Below are 17,454 nucleotides of genomic sequence, written 5' to 3'. Positions count from 1 at the left end.
GCACTAAGGAAAACATGAGCAATTCAGGATGACCCAGGACAGTGGTGACTGTTAGGCTGGTGAACTCTTAGAGAGATCACTACTCCCAAAGGTCCTGAGCTTTAATCTCTAATATTTTCTTTGTATCCGTATGGAAAATAGATGGCAGTGCAACATGAAACTGTATAGTCAGTATATGTTCCTTTTGGGGAATTTCTTTTATATGAAGACACAAAGTAGCTGAAAAAGGGTCTAAGGAACTAACACATTTACCAGCAACATACTTTTAAATCCAAATGTCTGAGTCAATAAAATACATATATAGCCAATAGAAGGTAAATAGATTCCTTCTAGAAAGGAACTTCTACATCATAAGCAAAATCATTTGTCTGAAAAAAATGCATGAAGAATAAATTGAAAATGGTGACTTGACAAGATGTAAAGTGATAACTGCATTTCTTTAGATGCCAGGGCCATTTCCCTTTCGCTAGTTGGTAACAGAGAGGGAGATTTGCAGGCTAATTTCTTATTTAGGAGGTTGGGGCTGTGCAGTATCTTCCATTCCGTTTTTATATTTATTAGATGCTCAGCCCTCCTCTTTACCTGAGGTAGAATATCTGAAACTGCACAAAGGCATTGCTCTTCCACAAAAAGTCATCCTTACGAAGGCACTGAGAACCCAGTTTCTCTTGGAAGTCTTATAGCATTCACATTTCCCCAAGCTTTAAACTCAGAGACTTCCTAATACAAAATTGTTCATCCTTGAGTGACTGCATGGTCTTAGGGGGAGCCTTCTATTAACCTCATTCTGTGACACAGACAAATCTCACCCAGATAAAAGAAATGGTGTTAGTATTTGAAATGTTTTGTCTAAACAGCCTCTTCCCATGCAGAGGTTTGTCCTGAGTGCATAGGCACTGAAGAGTCATTGAAATTTGCACAGTAATGTTGCCACACTCAGGGGTCTGAACAGTAGTTACAAACACAAGACACATTTAAATCTAAGTGGAAAATGCCCTTTGCATATTCATGGTAGTCATTGATCAAAAGGTAATTCTTATAATAATTCTTATTTTGTTCTTGTAATTCATATGTTTCAAGTTTCAGTTGTGTCCTGAGTCTTTCAGCCATGTTTTATGCCCACTAACTGTAGCATGAACCATCCCTCTAACTACAGGAGGGAATGTCTATTATATAGCAGTATAAATAAATTGTCCCTATTCCTCAGGGAAGGTGGTAGAGAAGCCTATTCTTCCTGCTGATAAAGTAAGCATGACACACTGATCAGTCTGTGAACAGCAACTATTTGGCTGAGAATGATAGAGAGGATCAAGTAATGTTTTAGATCAGGCTTTCAGACACTTTTAAAAGGTAATGGGAAGGTTTATTCATCCAGAGAAATCTGTGGTTATTCAAGGAACAGAAAACATTTAAGAAAGGAGTGGCAGACAAAAGAGAAGCATTAATTGGGTAGATCATAGCACTGTACATCTATTTTTACAAAACTCAAACACATTTATATGTAGTTGTTCCTTTAAAGGATATTGAGGGACCATTTCTTTCTTCCTTATCTGAGTAACTGACATCTTCATTCAACTTCAACCAGCTGTTGTGTGAATTTGCAATCACTTTATTTCTTTTGGTGGAAGGCTTAGTCTTTTGAACTCAAGGAATAATTATTATTGCAAAGTAGTTTTACTTTTCCAAAGGGACTGCTTTGGGGTCACCACTGCTTCCAGCCTCTCTGGGAAGGAGAACAATGATGGCGTTGTTGGTGCTGGAATGCTGTCCCATCCAAGGGGGCTGGTGCTTTCTCTTTCTGCACTAGCCTCCACAAGTTGAAGTGAATTGCACCACATCAAAAGCTTTAGATTAGTACTTCACTGCTTACAAGTGTCTGGAAGCTAATTTTAAATCCCCTTGGTTAAGAACCTTTTTTACATCCTTATGTATAAGTATACACCTAAGAGTATAAGGTGGCTTATAAACATAAACAACATTTTTACAGTTACTTTACCTCCTCATTAAACAATTTTAAAATGCATATTTTACAATTTTCTTCTAATCATCCAACAGCATGCACATTATAAACAGCATAAACATTATAAGAGGTGAGCAGCAGCTATTATTTTACCTGGGGAAAGGTTAGTTTTGAATGATAAAATCAGGGATTATCATAGAGGAGGAATGGAAGCTGCAGAAAAAAAAAAAAAAATGCTGCTGCCAACAGTAATCATACCAGTAAATGATCCTACTGATCATCAAACTTGAGGATGAACTTTTGGTGAATTTACCTAGTAAATACAGATAACTCTATAAGCCTCACAATTAGTGTGACAAGTAGATTTTTAATCTTACGTATCTGCATGTTGAAAAGCTTGACTTGTAATCTTGAGATATACATAACCTCTTTATCCAGTCCTTTAAAATCATGTGCAGAATTTACAGGTAATTGTAATTTTGAAATACTCTACTTGACTCAGTATATAGAGAACAATCAAAATATTTAGAGGAATCACATCATTCTGCAGTGAAAAAACATGATTTAACATCAGAAGAACATTGTTTTTATATAATTTTATTCAAAGTGAGGCAAAATCTATGTTTGCAAGAGACCTGAATTTATGCCTGCTTAGTTGTGCTCCTTGTCACTGTACATTGCAGAACAAATGCAGATAACAGTGGCTTTGAGAATGACCTTTAATACCCATCATAGCTCCAGTTACCAGCAGGTGAATCTGGGCATAGTAGCTGAAGAGAATTGCTCTTCCTCATCAGTCTGTGAATACCTTTTGAACTTGGAGCACAATTAGATTTGGCTTTATATGATACATTAGGGCATTCCTGAGGATTAAATGACTCCCACTACAAGCTGTTTTGTAGCCCAAGTGGAAGGGAAGAACAAGGACCCTGGGGACACCACTATCAAGACAGTCAATATTTGAGTAAAAAGAGGTTGCTCAGAGTTTGCAATACATGCATGCAAAAGCCAAAGTTTGAAAGAGCCTGGATTTAGCAATTCCTTTCTAATAATGGTTTAAAACATTAAGGTTTTGTTTTGTTTGTTGGTTTGTTTGTTTGTTTGTTTTTCTCTCCTTTCTGGAAAGCTGCTGAACATTACTTGAAATAAAACTTTATGTGATTATTGATCTTCTTGCCTAGTCATAGTGTTCTACCTGAAGCCTGTTACACATATTTTTAAGCTACAAATATGGTGTTTTTTCCTTAAAGGGTCAGAGAAAAATGCATTCAATGCCAGGTAAGTACTACAAAGAAGAAATTGAATTATGAGTAAAATAGTACTATAGAAATTTTAACAATCCATTCTGTCACTTCATTATCTCACCAAGTACGCTTTCAGTATTTGGTCTCTGCTCTGGAGAATGACTTCAGTAACTCTTTTCTGAGCCCTGAGCCTTAGACTTTCACCTGAGTAATTAACCTCTCCCTTGGGCTTCCAGGCACAGGGCTTAAGGAGAGAGGCTAAATGGACTGGTTGCCATTTCTGCTTTGCTATCTGAATTTATTTATAAGTCTTCTGGTTATATTTCTCTCTCTCTCTCTCTCTTTTTTTTTTTTTTTTTCCCTTCAAATACAAGTGTTACTAGAGAAACTCATGATTAAGCTGCATTACATTAGAAATTGCAAATTGCATAATGCCATATCTATTTCTTGTCTGAAGATGAAAAAATACTGAAATGGGAGAATAATTTGAAGGATTCTGGCAGTATAAGACAGCCCAAGTCAAAAGCTACAGTCTATTGCCCAAGTGGAAAGCTGTTTAATAAGGGTCTGTGTAATGAATGAAAGCTGCCAGTAGTACTGAGGGTCAACAGGGATTTCCACGTCATGGAGAACACCAACTATGTCCCAGTCAGCAACACTGGAAAGCAGTTTTATGATTCTCTCATTGGTACAGAAAATACAAACATACCTTGTGAAGCATGCAGATAATGTGTGCATCAAAGTGTGTCTTTAACAATGCACGTGATAACACGATGGGGTGAAAGGAATAGCTGAAAGGCAACATGAGAGAAAACACTGCAAGGAGCAACAGAAGGTCACAAAAACCGCATGATTCCTTGTGCTCCACAGCTGTATACAGAATACATAAACAGACTTCTAAAAACTAATTAAATTCAGAAGCGTATTTTGAAGAACATCGTTTCCAGCCAGAGACTGAGACATTGCTCTTATTCATTAGCACCCAGCACAGCCCAGTATATGTGGTTTCCAGTAAGTTTATAGGCCAGGGGATTTCTCTGTTATTTCCAGGCACAGATGGTCCTATTCTCCCCTCTGTCTGTTTACCTGACAATCACAGTTGGTGAAAGGATATCTAGTCATATGCTAATTCCACCCAGGCCAAAGAGAATACGAAGTTGCTGGGAGCACGATCCTGCAAACTGTTCCTTGCAAGTGAATCTCTATGCACTGTACTCCTTAGGGTTGAGATGCTGGGGCAGCTCATGTTATTTACATGAGGGTCCAGCTCACAGGACTAAGCATGTTAGCTTGTGCATAGTGGAAAGCTGCTGTTCTTGGGATTCATCTTCCATTTTGTAGCACTCCTTTTATTGTTTGTTTTTCTAAAAAGGCTGACCCGGTCTTGTCCACAAAAGCTGCTTAGGGAGCATTATAAACCCACAATTACACATCTCCTCTGTGTAGGAATGATAACTGCAATCAAATTTTGCTGCTCTGCTATACAAAACACAGCAGCCCTGATGTATTACAGACATAAAAATAACTTTAACAATCTCAAAACTATACATAAGCAAAAGTTAAAAAATGAGATGTTAACTTCCCCTGAAAGTGCACAAGCATTTCCTTGCCTCACGCTGTGGATTTGTTAGAGGTCCAGCCCTAGCTGATGCTGAGCAATGGTGGTTGCCCTAGGGTGCTCAGCACATGGTCAGACCTACTTCAGTGGTGGCTCCAGTGTTTTTGGACTGTCTGCGTGATCTTGCTCTCCTTGCAGTCCGTGGCAGAACTCCACATCCATTTTAATAGTGCAAGACAGCTTTGTATGACCACATTGCAAATTTACGTGATATTCCTAATTAGAGCTATATGTAAATTGCCAAAATCAAATTTGACTCCAAATACATATTTTCCAATGCTTGGTTTACTAAGACAAGAGGCTTAGCCCTGAAATGCAGAGTAAACTTAGTTCCAAATGTTTTGTAATTTTAAGAGTATCTAAAACCAAGGATTAAAGCAAGCATTTATCTCATCTTTTAATCTTTTCTAATAGGAATGAAGGGAAAAAAAAAAATCAAGTATAACTGAAATCCACCACACAAAAAGACCTAAACATTATTCAACAGAGAATCACAGAATCATAGAATATCCCGAGTTGGAAGGGACCCATAAGGATCATCAAGTCCAACTCCTGGCACTGCACTGGTCTACCCAAAAGTTTAGACCATGTGACCAAGTCCACAATCCAATTGCTTCTTAAATTCAGACAGGCATGGTTCAGTGACTACTTCACTGGAGAGCCTGTTCCAGTGTATGACCACCCTCTCGGTGAAGAACCTCTTCCTGATGTGCAGCCTAAATTTCCCCTGCCTCAGCTTAACACCATTCCTGCGGGTCCTATCACTGGTGATTACAGAGAATAGGTCACCTGCCTCTCCACTCCCCCTTGCAAGGAAGCTGTAGACTGCAATGAGGTCCCCCCTCAGCCTCCTCTTCTCCAGGCTGAACAGGTCCAGTGACATCAGCTGCTCCTCATACGTCTTCCCCTCTAGGCCCTTCACCATCTTCATCACCCTCCTCTGGACACTCTCCAACAGTTTCATGTCTTTTTAGTACTGTGGTGCCCAGAACTGCACACAGTACTCAAGGTGAGGCTGCACCCACGCAGAGTAGAGTGGGACAATCACTTCCCTTGACCGACTAGCAATGCCTTGCTTGATGCACCCCAGGATACGGTTGGCCCTCCTGGCTGCCAGGGCACACTGCTGGCTCATATTCAACTTGCTGTCAGCCACAATCCCCAGATTCGTCTCTGCGGGGCTGCTCTCCAGCATCTCATCACCCAGTCTGTACGTATAGCCAGGGTTGCCCCGTCCCAGGTGCAGGACCCAGCACTTGCTCTTGTTAAACTTCATGTGGTTGGTGATCACCCAGCTCTCCAATCTGTCCAGATCTCTCTGCAGGACCTTTTCACCCTCATCTGAGTCCACAACTCCTCCAAGTTTGGTGTTATCAGCAAATTTGCTCAAAACACCTTCTAGTCCTACATCCAAATCATTTATAAAAACATTGAAGAGGACTGGCCCTAAAATGGAGCCTTGAGGGACCCCACTAGCAACCGTCCTCCAGCCAGATATAGCCGCATTTACCACAACCCTTTGAGCCCTGCCTGTCAGCCAATTGCTCACCCATCGTATGATGTATTTAAGTTGTACACTGGACATTTTGTCCAGTAGGATCCTATGGGAAACCATGTCAAAAGTTTTGCTGAAGTCCAAAAAGATCACATCAGCTGGTTTCCCTTGATGACTAGATGGGTGATCTTATAAAAAGAAATCAAATTTGTTAGGTAGGACCTACCCCTCATGAACCCATGTTGGCTGGGACTAATGACCGCATTGTCCCCCAGGTGCACTTCAATAACTTCAAGGATAATCATCTCCATAATTTTACCAGGCACTGACGTGAGACTGACAGGCCTGTAGTTGCTAGGGTCTTCTTTCTTACCCTTGAAAATTGGCACAACATTTGCCAGCTTCCAGCCTACTAGCACCTCTCCAGATTCCCAAGATCATTGAAAAATAATTGAGAGGTCCCACAATGATGTCAGCCAGCTCTTTGAGCACCCTGGGATGAATTCCATCCAGACCCATGGACTTGTACAGACCCAGGTAGAGCAGCAAATCCCACACATGTTCAGGGGCGGTTGGGAGTTTGTCATTCCCACCATCACGGTCCTCCAGCTCAGGGCACCCTGGGTCCCGAAGCTCATCATCAGTGTTGAAGACAGAGGCGAAGAAGGCGTTAAATATCTTTGCTTTGCTTATGTCATTGTCTGTCTTGATGTTCCCCATCAAGTAGTGGATCTATGTTGTCTTTGGTTCTCCTTTTTCTGTTCACATATCTAAAAAAAACTTTTTTATTGTCTCCCACAGACATGGCCAGCTTCTACTCTACTTGGGCTTTGGCCACATGAATTTTCTCCCTACAAACAAGTAACATGAAAAAGTAATTTATGGAGGAATACAGTTTTTTCTGCACACAGGTACAAAAATAAGGCTTATAGTGAAATTTACAATCATTTTAAGTCTAATAAGGTCCAGGGCTGAGAGACATCAACCTAGAAGAGCACCAATTTATCTTCTAGGCTAGCCTCTGTGTCTGTTTTCCTTGTTCTGAGAGGTCTGTACATAGTCAGCTTCTTTCTTGGTGTCTTCACAATAGGAGATTAAAATGGGAGCATCTGATTATTCTTATCGATTCACCAGTGACTTAAAATGGCATGCCACTGTACCATAGTATTTGGTTGGTTTTTGGGTGGTTTGAATTCTACTACTTGCCTCCTTAGCCAGGTCCTTGGTCTTTACACCTGAAAGCAGGTATGGCCTAAGCAATCCTAACTTCTTAAAACTCTGGTTGTAGGTAGGTGAAAAATGAAAAGGAAGAGATGAGTCTACCATAAGTCCAATATCTCACAAACTATATAGAGTTGCACTGATGCATACGTGATATGTTCTGAGGAAAAAAATATTAAAGAGCAAAGAGGGTCACCCACTAAGGTTCATTTTTATAGCCATTGTATAAGATTTCTGTTTGAGACTGAAAGTACATTAAACAGTCATGGTCTGTCAGTGACCTTATATTTAAGAGCAGAGAGGTAGTATGGGATTATTGGTAACACACTATTTTATGGGGCATCAATAACCATGTGTAAGAAATTACCATAGAATTACAAAGTTATTACATGGCTATTTGTGGCTTTGCCAAATACAATGTTACTTGATCATCCTTAGATTAATGGGGTGTTGATCAGGTTTGGCCATTTACCTCCATTTTAGGTCGTAAACCTGATGTTAGCTGAACCAAGTTCCCAGTCTAGCAGTCATAGCATTTAACATTTCTTTCCCTCTGCAAAAATAGGTTGCTGTTGGGAGATACGATAGGCCCCATTCTGAGGAAGCAAATCACAAAGTGCTCTGGTTCTTAAAAGCAGACTATTTCAGGATTAGGCTTTCAAACAGACTCCATCAAGACCTTTTCAATAAATGCATGTTATTTTATATTCCCCGCAGTCTGTAAACAGATTCTCAAAGTTTGGAAATACTTATTTTCCCGACTTTTTTTTTTTTTTTTTTTTTTTTCCATCAAGAGAATGCTGCTTGCCACCACCCTTCTCTGCACTGTAATGAGCTAAATTTCATTTAACACATAACTTTTATGAAGGCAGCATTCTTGCAAAGCACAGACCTATTGTTTGTTAAATCTTGGTGCAGAGAGAGCCAACAGACACAAAGTTTGGACTTGGATGGCTGCAGAAAATCCTTATACATACATCTACGTGCATATGTGTACTTACATATATATATATATTTATATGCCTGCATACACACATACATATATATATATATGGTATTTGACATTTGCTCATTGACAGCATAAGAAACTATAGATGAGCCAGAAATTTAGACCAATGCACTTCCCTTGTCTCTTTAGTCTTTTTTAAAAGAAAAGTCAAGCTGTGGACCTGAGGCTTTGGCAAAAAGACTAGCCATAATCTGTAGTTTAAACACTGATTGCAACCGACTGTTCCTTCCCTGCCGTTTTGTTCTAGTTTTCTCCCAAATCTTGAACAAAACCAGGGAAGGTTATGCCGAGGCTTGGCATTAGCTGTTTTCTTTATTGTGTACTGGGATCAGTCACAGGGACCTCAACTGACCAGGTCTGAACAGAAACAAAATAGGACCCTTCAACAGCCTAGAAAATTCACCACCTTCCTTATGAGTGAGAGTTTAAAGCAAATTTACAGATTTTAGGGTAGATAGAGAGTTGAAATTCCTATGTGCTTAGATGTACTTTATTGGTATACCTCACAGCAGCAATAAAAAAATAAAACTATTTCTAAAAAATGACTGCAATTCTAAAAGAGCTTGACCTTGTCTTCCACCTTATTGAATAATAAGTGAAAATGATGTGGCCACATTGCCTTTGGCTCATTTTGTGCTCACTTTACAAAGTTATAAATGACTATAATGCACAGTCTGTGTCATACATAAAAAAGAAGTCCTAAGCTGCTGTCCAGCAAGGGTCATCTTATACCTCAAGTGACCCTTGCTACAGTCTGACATATGAGAAAGTCTTTTTGTGTTTAATCAAAACACGAGCTGTGCAAGAATAGGAAAGAGAGCCTTTTCTCTGAAAAAATTTTCCACAGAAGCAGTGAGGATTCAACAATGCACTCACAGTCTTCTCAGTTTTTAGTCAGCTCTGCCACTGATTCCCTCTGCCATCTTGAACAAACTAATTTCTCAGTATCTTAATCTTCCCCAAACCCCAAATGCAATAGCGATGCTTCCTGTCTCTATCAGTAAGGGAGGTAATTTGTTAATAATTGTAAGCCACTTTAGCTCCTTGGATGAAAAGTGCTATTCACACTCAGATTATTATATTCAGAGCTGAAAATAATGGTTGGTATTCAGCTATGTATGCTTTCTATAGTTAAAAATAAATTAAAAATATAAAAAATAAAAAACAGCCATTTTTCCCTGCTAGAATGTAGAGCTCTGAGCTAATTGAACATCCTCCCCCAACCCTCAATACAACTGCTGTCAAAGCAACTGTAACTTTTCATATTAATGCAGCTGAAATTAATAATTTCTTTTCCCTGAACCTGTGAGGAAAGAAAAATGGTAGAGTAATGCACACAGCTCCTTTGCCTGCCTGTAAAGTTGCCACCTCCTCTGCCAGGAGAGACCCCGGGGAGGGCAAGGGCTCTGGCAGGACTGGCAGTGGAAGCCCTCGTCACTGTCTTTTAACCAAGCACACAACCCTCCTGTAAGGGAGGTGTCTGTCAGCAGCTCTGGCAGCTTGCTGCCGAAAGCCCTGCTGGCACTGCAGTCTGGTTCAGGAAACAACTCTTCTTTAGCAGTGTTAATATTGGCACCCTGCACCTGATTCCAGCTTATTTCTTAGCAAATAATTTCTCTTTCCTTTCACCAAATTCATCCTCAGTGGAAATTAGAAATATATATTGCCACACTCTTGAAAATTCCTGAATAAATCAAGGACTGAGTGATCTGAATTTACAGCAGCACCATCCATCAATTCTTTAGCTCCACAACACTAATTCTCTGTTCCTCTTCCATCTGAAAGCAACCCTGGGAGTTAAGCACTGGGTATAAAATCACCCCATGTTTGTTACCAGCGATATTAAGAACATGGCGATTTCACCTACTTCAATTCGTCATGCCGTGTTCTCTGAAAAGTACAATTGCTAACTATGGAATAGTTACACTTAATATTTGTGTTGTACAGATTTTTAGACTATAACACCAAAGAACATAGACAGCTTTTGCACCTCCTTACTCCCTTCCCAATTCCCCAGTGATTTCATTTTTGAAAGTGCAGACCTTGAAAAGTTAAGACACTACTTACTGGATTCACCTGGGTAGAAGGCATGGGGATTTGAATGTAGCCTAGGCATATTGAAAGCCCATATGCAGAGAATGTTTAATATTTGTATCCCAAGAAAATAGGAATAAAACTTTAAATAGATTTCTAATTTGATAATTAACTGTAAGATATGGGAATAATTATAATGATAAAAAGACAAAATAAAAAGGAAAATAGACTAATCAGACAAAACACCATTTTTTGGAGATAGGCTATATAAGATTTTTTGAAAGTCAAGCTGAGCTGTAAGTTTAAAAAATATAAACCAAATTGTAAAGTGCTATTTGGTCTTCTAGTATATTTGTATATTTGGTCTAGTATATTTGGTCTTCTTGTTTACCTTATAACTTACACAACTAAAAAGATGAGAAAAGGAACGTCTGAGTATTATATAGCAAGAATGGGACAGATGTCTAAAACCTCTCTTTATATACTGAACATGAGGGCAAGGAGGGGTGATAGAAATGAAAGAAATGATTACATACAAGAAAGAATCTAACTCTGGAAGCTTCAAATCAGGGGGGAACTTGATAACCTCCCTCAAGCCCCAGAACCTGCCGTTTTCTTAGGACTTTGCACAGTGCTGCTCAGTTGCATTAAAAACAAACAAACAAACAAACAAAAAAAAACGCAACTTGTTATGCTGATTACATGTATTATCTTCATAGAGGAATAAGTTAGGAATATTGTTGCTTGGCTTACCATCATTGAACTCTTCACTTGCTTCACATCACAGAGGTTCTTGAAAGCAAATACCTAGCAATTCCTATGGAGCAGAAGAAATCACTCAGTGTTGCAGAAGGGAACTGCTTTTCCTAAGGATGTGCCCCAGCCTCTGCTAGCACCTTGAGACTGGAGAATGAGAGCCATCATATACATACTTCTGCCCTATTTGTGGCTCACATTCAAAGTAATGTCTTTGTCAGCATCTTGATCACCCCATTCCTTTTACAAGTATTGCCTTCTAACTTTTGCTAAAATAGATACATTTGCTTTTATGACAGCTTACTGTAATTAGATTTGTCTCTGATTAATTTTCATAACAAGCGAAAATCTGATGGAGAGGGGTTACTCCATACACTTTATCTCATTCTATGTTGGAAAATGTGCTTAAGCTCCTCCACCTACTTGCTGTCAACCACAGATCTGGAGAAAGAGGGAGGATCGTAGGTACTTTGCTGACACTAGGCTTTCACCCACTCATGGTCTTTGCCATGGCATATTCTGATTCATTGTAGACTAAAACAGCATCAAAATGGCTTGATAGACTGTGAATTATATTCAGTGATAACTAGGCATGCATTGAGTAGTAAATGCATCGATGTTCATGTCAATAAAGAATCCAGAAGTATATGCAGAATTAGGACCACAACCTGGATAAAGTATGTTGTAGTCTCAGTTTGTTTCCCATTCTGCAAGATAATCTTCATCTGGAAAAGGAATTAAAAACTGCATGTCTTACAATACAAACATGTAATAAACATCAAAAGACATTAGTAAATTAAAAGAGAGAAATGGACAGAATTTCGAGTCCAGTCTTTTGTGGATTTCCCCATAATTTCATGTAATAATAATTATGATTTATTTCATAATTTCATAGAGAAAAAATAAATATTTTTCCAGATAAAAATGTATTATATCTTGAACACTATGTGAAAGAAAGAGGGAAATATCTAAAATGAATCCCAGGCATATTTTATGTAGATTACAGTAATAAAATCTCAACCTCTGCAAACATCAGAATCAATGTTACTGTAGGGGTCTGACCCAAAATTCACTGGAGTCTAGGGAGAGATTCATCTTGACTTCAATGGGCTTTGGATTAGGTCCTGCAAGAACAGCCAAACCCTGCAAAAATTTTTTTCTGCCAAGTTCAAAACCAGATCTTTGAATACAAATAAAACTGAACCTCAATATCATCTTTTCTTGCAATAAATTTTTCTAAGTTCATTGGTAGAAGGAGCTGAGATTTCACAATACCTAAAAACTCCAGTTCCCGCATTCCAACAGAAATAAGGAGACCTGATGGGGTTTTTCTGGTTCCATCTTTTCTCATCTCTGGAGAATACTGAAGACATGACTCCTTACACTTTGGTGGAACTTGGTCTCCGTTCCCACGTGAAACTGGGTAGGAACCTCTACCACAATTACTGTTCACAGAGAGGGAGAGAGATGAAAAACGCATCCTTCTTTTATTTGGTTTCCTCAGAGATTATGGATATAAATCCGGTGCCCAGATGGAAGAGAGGCTTTCTTTTTTTTTTTACTGTCTCCACAACTTCTTGGCTCACAACCCTCTTACTTGCAAGTCAGATTTATTTATTTTGGGAAAGATGGAGGCTGGACAGTTGCAGCCATATTTCATATACTTGCAGTCCTATGACTTTAATTGCTCTGTGTTTTTTTTTCCACTCATAATTTCCCTATTGCATTCACTCACCACTGCGAAAACAATAAACCCCAGGACTGATCCCCTGGCCCTGCAGCATATTGAATGCACTTAGTGTCCTCAGGAGAGCAGCAGCAGCCTTCACACCTCTCCGAGTATTCACTCTGTGAGCCCTTTCAGTCTGCTTTGTTCCAGTCTGGCATGTACAGCCCTAGGGCTGAACTGATAAAATAAAACAAAACAAAACAACAAAAACCTTAAAGATGGTGTCTAACAGAGCTGGCAGACATTCAGGTGCAGGTTTATTTAGAATTTCAGCACTGTTTGATAATGTGGGTCAAGAGATTCTGTGGGGATGGCTGGTCTCTCCATTGCTGCTGACCTGCATGGGTTTAGGGCTGAGTTGGAAAAACAGTGATCTTCAACAGTTTTTAGTAATTTTTCATTAGTTGAAGTTTAACATGTATGAGCAAGTCTTGTGTTACATGGGACAGGTTTTTCTAAACAGCTCATCTTGTAGTATTCTTCTACCAATAATTATTTATTTTAAATTACATAGCATCATGAGAATTTAGTGATGCGTCTCACCATACTCCAAAAATATTTTTGTTCAGGTGAGACAAAGGAACAGTGGTTTTACTTTCACTAGTCACAGTTAATTCTGAATATCATCTATCCTCTGTTTATAAATGAAAACAAACAAAAATTGGATGATGCTTATCTATATTGATTTATTTTTTTTCAGGTTGTTTCATATTTGAGATATCTTTCACTAAGCAAAGTTGCATACTTCAAGGAAAGCTATAGCAAATCTTTCTGTTTTCAGGAGACACATCTATTGACACTTCTGAACTATAAACACTACGGTACTGTAAAAATGTGTATAACATGAATAATATCTCTGTACATGACAAGGCAGTGTTTTGATTTTCTTTGAAAATTTAAATACATGAAGAAATGATGAAAAAGCAACACAGAAATATCTCAGGGGGATAGCAAGCCAGATTTTGTGAGAAAAAGCACTGTTGTTACTATTAACAGTATTTTTGTTGACTTCAGAAACATGTATAAAAGTAATTCCCACACAGGCTCTCTTAAATGTGTAACACTCTAACACAGTACACTATTTAGGTTTAGTATGCAGAACTCCTACATTTTTGCTGTTTAATAGATGCATAAAAATACTCACAAACACATAGCTTTGCCATTTTAAATAGAGGTCGTATTTAAGTTTACTTTCTCTTGGTCAAGGCACGCAGATTTGATTTAAAGTGATAGTGAATGTAACACTTCTCTGTAGTTAACATGAACAAACATTTCTGAATGCAACATTCATTCAGTTCAATATGTTTGGAAGAATTATTTGATCAATTTACCAGACCTGAATTAACACAAATTCAAAATATATGATTACTGGCTAAAAGTCTTAAGAACATATGATTCTCCACAATAGATGTGTTTATTGTCTACTTCCTCCGGTCTCAGTTGCCAGTTAGGTTATCCATCATCAAAGATGTTTTCATTAAAACTGATTAACTGCAGAAAATAATAGAGTAAAATGGGACACTGAGGATTTTTGTCTTTTTTTTTCCCCCCCACAGAAGTGTGTCTAATTTCACCCACAGAGATTTATTTCAGTTTCAAAAGCAGAACCCAATCATTATGTACAAGCCAAGAAAAGTGGAAATACAGAGGAAAAAATAACACTGTGGAGCTAATAAAACACGCTGCTAATGGAATCCTGATTATGAGCATATATCCTTACTTTCCTAATACATTTACAGTAAATTTCCACAAGTTCCAAATGCCAAAATTCCCAGTTTAATTATGAACTTGCATTCCTGAGACCCACGTATGTGTATCACCTTGCATGAGAAATCGTGGAACACACACACACTTTTTTTTTTTTTCTCCTTTTCTTAAGGCAAGACAAATCATACTGATGGAAAGGTATAATGATCCGTGTGCACTTTTCAGCTTCAGATAGAGACAAGGTGGCAGTGAGGTACCCAAGGATGCTTCTTGCTAAGGCTGCCAGTGTTTACAGCCTGACAGACTCCCTTATTCTCTCCCCATTAACTTGCAAATTACTCCTGCAATAGAAAACAATTTTTGTAGGAATTCTACAGGAGGAGTCATTTATAAAGTCAAACCACACTTTTTTCATGGGCGAGGACCATCACACTTTTCAGGAACCCAAGGCTTTTGTGCTAACAGTCGGAGAAGCGCATCCTGTTGGGAGCAGGCTGTTCTTTCCCCGGCTGTACCAGCTGCTGCAATGCTGCAGCAGGGCTTGCCTCTAGTATATTCTGAACACAGCTGCTGTGTGACCCTGGCTCTTCAATATGGAAGTAGCTTCAGAGCAGTAATTTTCTCAGAATTAGAGAGAGGAAACTCAAGAAGACCTAGCAGACAGAGATGATGTCCAATGATTTAAAAATAAATAAATAAATAAATAAAAGAAGAAAAAAATAACAACCCTTCTTATGGGGATTGAACTTTCTGTATCCAGAACTACTTGGTTTTCTGTGAAGACTGTTGATTCACTACCTTTTATTATTTTAATATGTCTCTATTAAACTAACTGCATTAGGAGCCAAATCCTCAACTGGGATAAATCATCTGATTTATCAGCCTACCTTCATCACACCCTCCTTGCTCTAGCCCACAGTGTTAAATCCTGCTTCATCAGTAAAAACCTTTTCCAAGTTAAAAGTGCTGGAAACAAACGGAGGAAAAGTCTTTTCCTGTTGTTGCTGATATTGCTCAGAGGCTTAGCATGGATTTTTGGGGGGCTAAGGATTTAATTGCAATGTCTAATCTGAGAAGTCTTTAAATCTTGGATCCTGTTCATTAGACAGATATTTTCTGCTTCTTTTTTCCAAAACCTAAGCATCACAAAAACAAGAATGCATAACACTGGAGCCTCAATAACATGCTTTAGGCAGCTCAGCTAGACAATGATGTTCCTAGATGAGATTTTTAAAATCTGAAAATAGTGTTTCTAAGAATCTTTGCCAAAGCACTTTGGGGCCTCTTTCCACCAATGTAATGCACAATGGTCTGTGACTTTTGCAAAAAAAAAGGTTCAGGACGTGAAACGCCTTCATCCCAAGTGGCCTGACAGAGTAACAAAATAATTATTTAACATTTGTTTTTCTGTAGCATCCACAATGTTGTAAGCACTTCTCTGAGGCAGGAATATGCAGCTCCTGCATAGAGACCCAGCATGCCTGGCTGAGGGGCTTTCACCACGCTCTGCATGGAGGACTACTGTGAGAGCTGGGAAAAATTCTTTCTAACACATACCTCTGAGGAGAAATCTGGTTAAAAACAGTGTTGTGTTTTTTTTTTTTCTTTTTCCTTACCTTTTTTTTTTTTTTTTCTTAACATTTCATCCCTTTTTGTACTTTGAACACTCATGAAAAATAGGACCAAAACATATGAACATGAAGAAATATTGCCTGACACTGAATGCCATCAGACAATTGTATTTTTCTGTAATAAAATATATTCATAATCTGTTCCAGTTACATTATTCATATTTTTTTTCAATTAAAATGTAAAAGAAAAAAATATTTCCAGTCTTCTATTTTTATAATATAAACAAAAATTAAGTTGATCCCATTTTGCTAATCAGTTTGTGAACTGCAGCATGCATTCAAGAACTTTTTGGCTACCAGTCAAATCATTAACAGAAGATCCTTTATTTTTCTAATTTGCTGTAAAAGTTTGAAATCGAGTTCTTTCTGTGTTAGCTATGTATTTCTTTTATGTGTTGAAGCACTTCACTAATTCCCAGATGAGTCTCAGTTATTTGGAGCATACTGAGTGTATTTTTCTGTTTTATTAGTGCATATAAACTGATATAAATATTTGTGTGCATAAATATTTGATACTTCAAACCCTCAAACACACAGATTTTATTTCTTAACTTACTTTCTCCTGTATAAAACACTTTACATCTCTTTTTCAGTACTCTTTTCATGTCTTGACCTTTTTTTTTTTTTTTTTCCTCATGGTTTCACGAGTTCACTAAGGATGTGGGCCTCTGCATTTGATGGAGAATTTATATGAGTACAATTGCTGTGGATTTGCACTTGTATAAATGCTGAGAGAGTCAGACTAAGTACCTCTCTTCTCAAGCTTTCTTTTGTCCTCCTTAATACTTCAGAAATTAAGCTATTTTGTGCAGTGAAATCTTATCCATGTTCCCATTCTATGCAGAAACAAACAAAATCTAGTTATCTCTGTTGAGGTCCTGCAAATGACAACCTTCCACACCAAAATGATAGCTTAATCTTTCAGGACACAGCACTGACAGACAGTATTGAGCTTTGGGGATAATAGTTCACTGTGGTATAAGACATTGGTCAAAAAGCCACATTAAGGAATGCAAGGACTGAATAAAAAGTTAACTTTGTTTTTGATTT

The 17,454-nt window shown here is 38.3% G+C and overlaps 1 long non-coding RNA gene across 6 annotated transcripts in view; it reads right to left on the bottom strand.

The window, feature by feature from the left end:
• The window catches only part of LOC311436098, a 122,446-nt gene that overhangs the window by 59,649 nt on the left and 45,343 nt on the right, over positions 1-17,454 (bottom strand). For 2 of the 6 annotated variants that reach the window (XR_014692593.1, XR_014692601.1), the window contains exon 3: positions 11,335-11,398. The exons of the other annotated variants lie outside the window; for them this stretch is intronic. This is a non-coding gene — a long non-coding RNA (uncharacterized lncRNA). The remainder of the gene's footprint in view (positions 1-11,334; positions 11,399-17,454) is intronic. 6 annotated transcript variants of the gene reach the window in all.

The sequence above is a fragment of the Aythya ferina genome (genome assembly GCF_964211825.1).
Source record: "Aythya ferina genome assembly, chromosome: 4".
In the NCBI taxonomy this organism is placed as follows: domain Eukaryota; kingdom Metazoa; phylum Chordata; class Aves; order Anseriformes; family Anatidae; genus Aythya; species Aythya ferina.
This window is presented reverse-complemented; position numbering and strand designations above follow the sequence as displayed.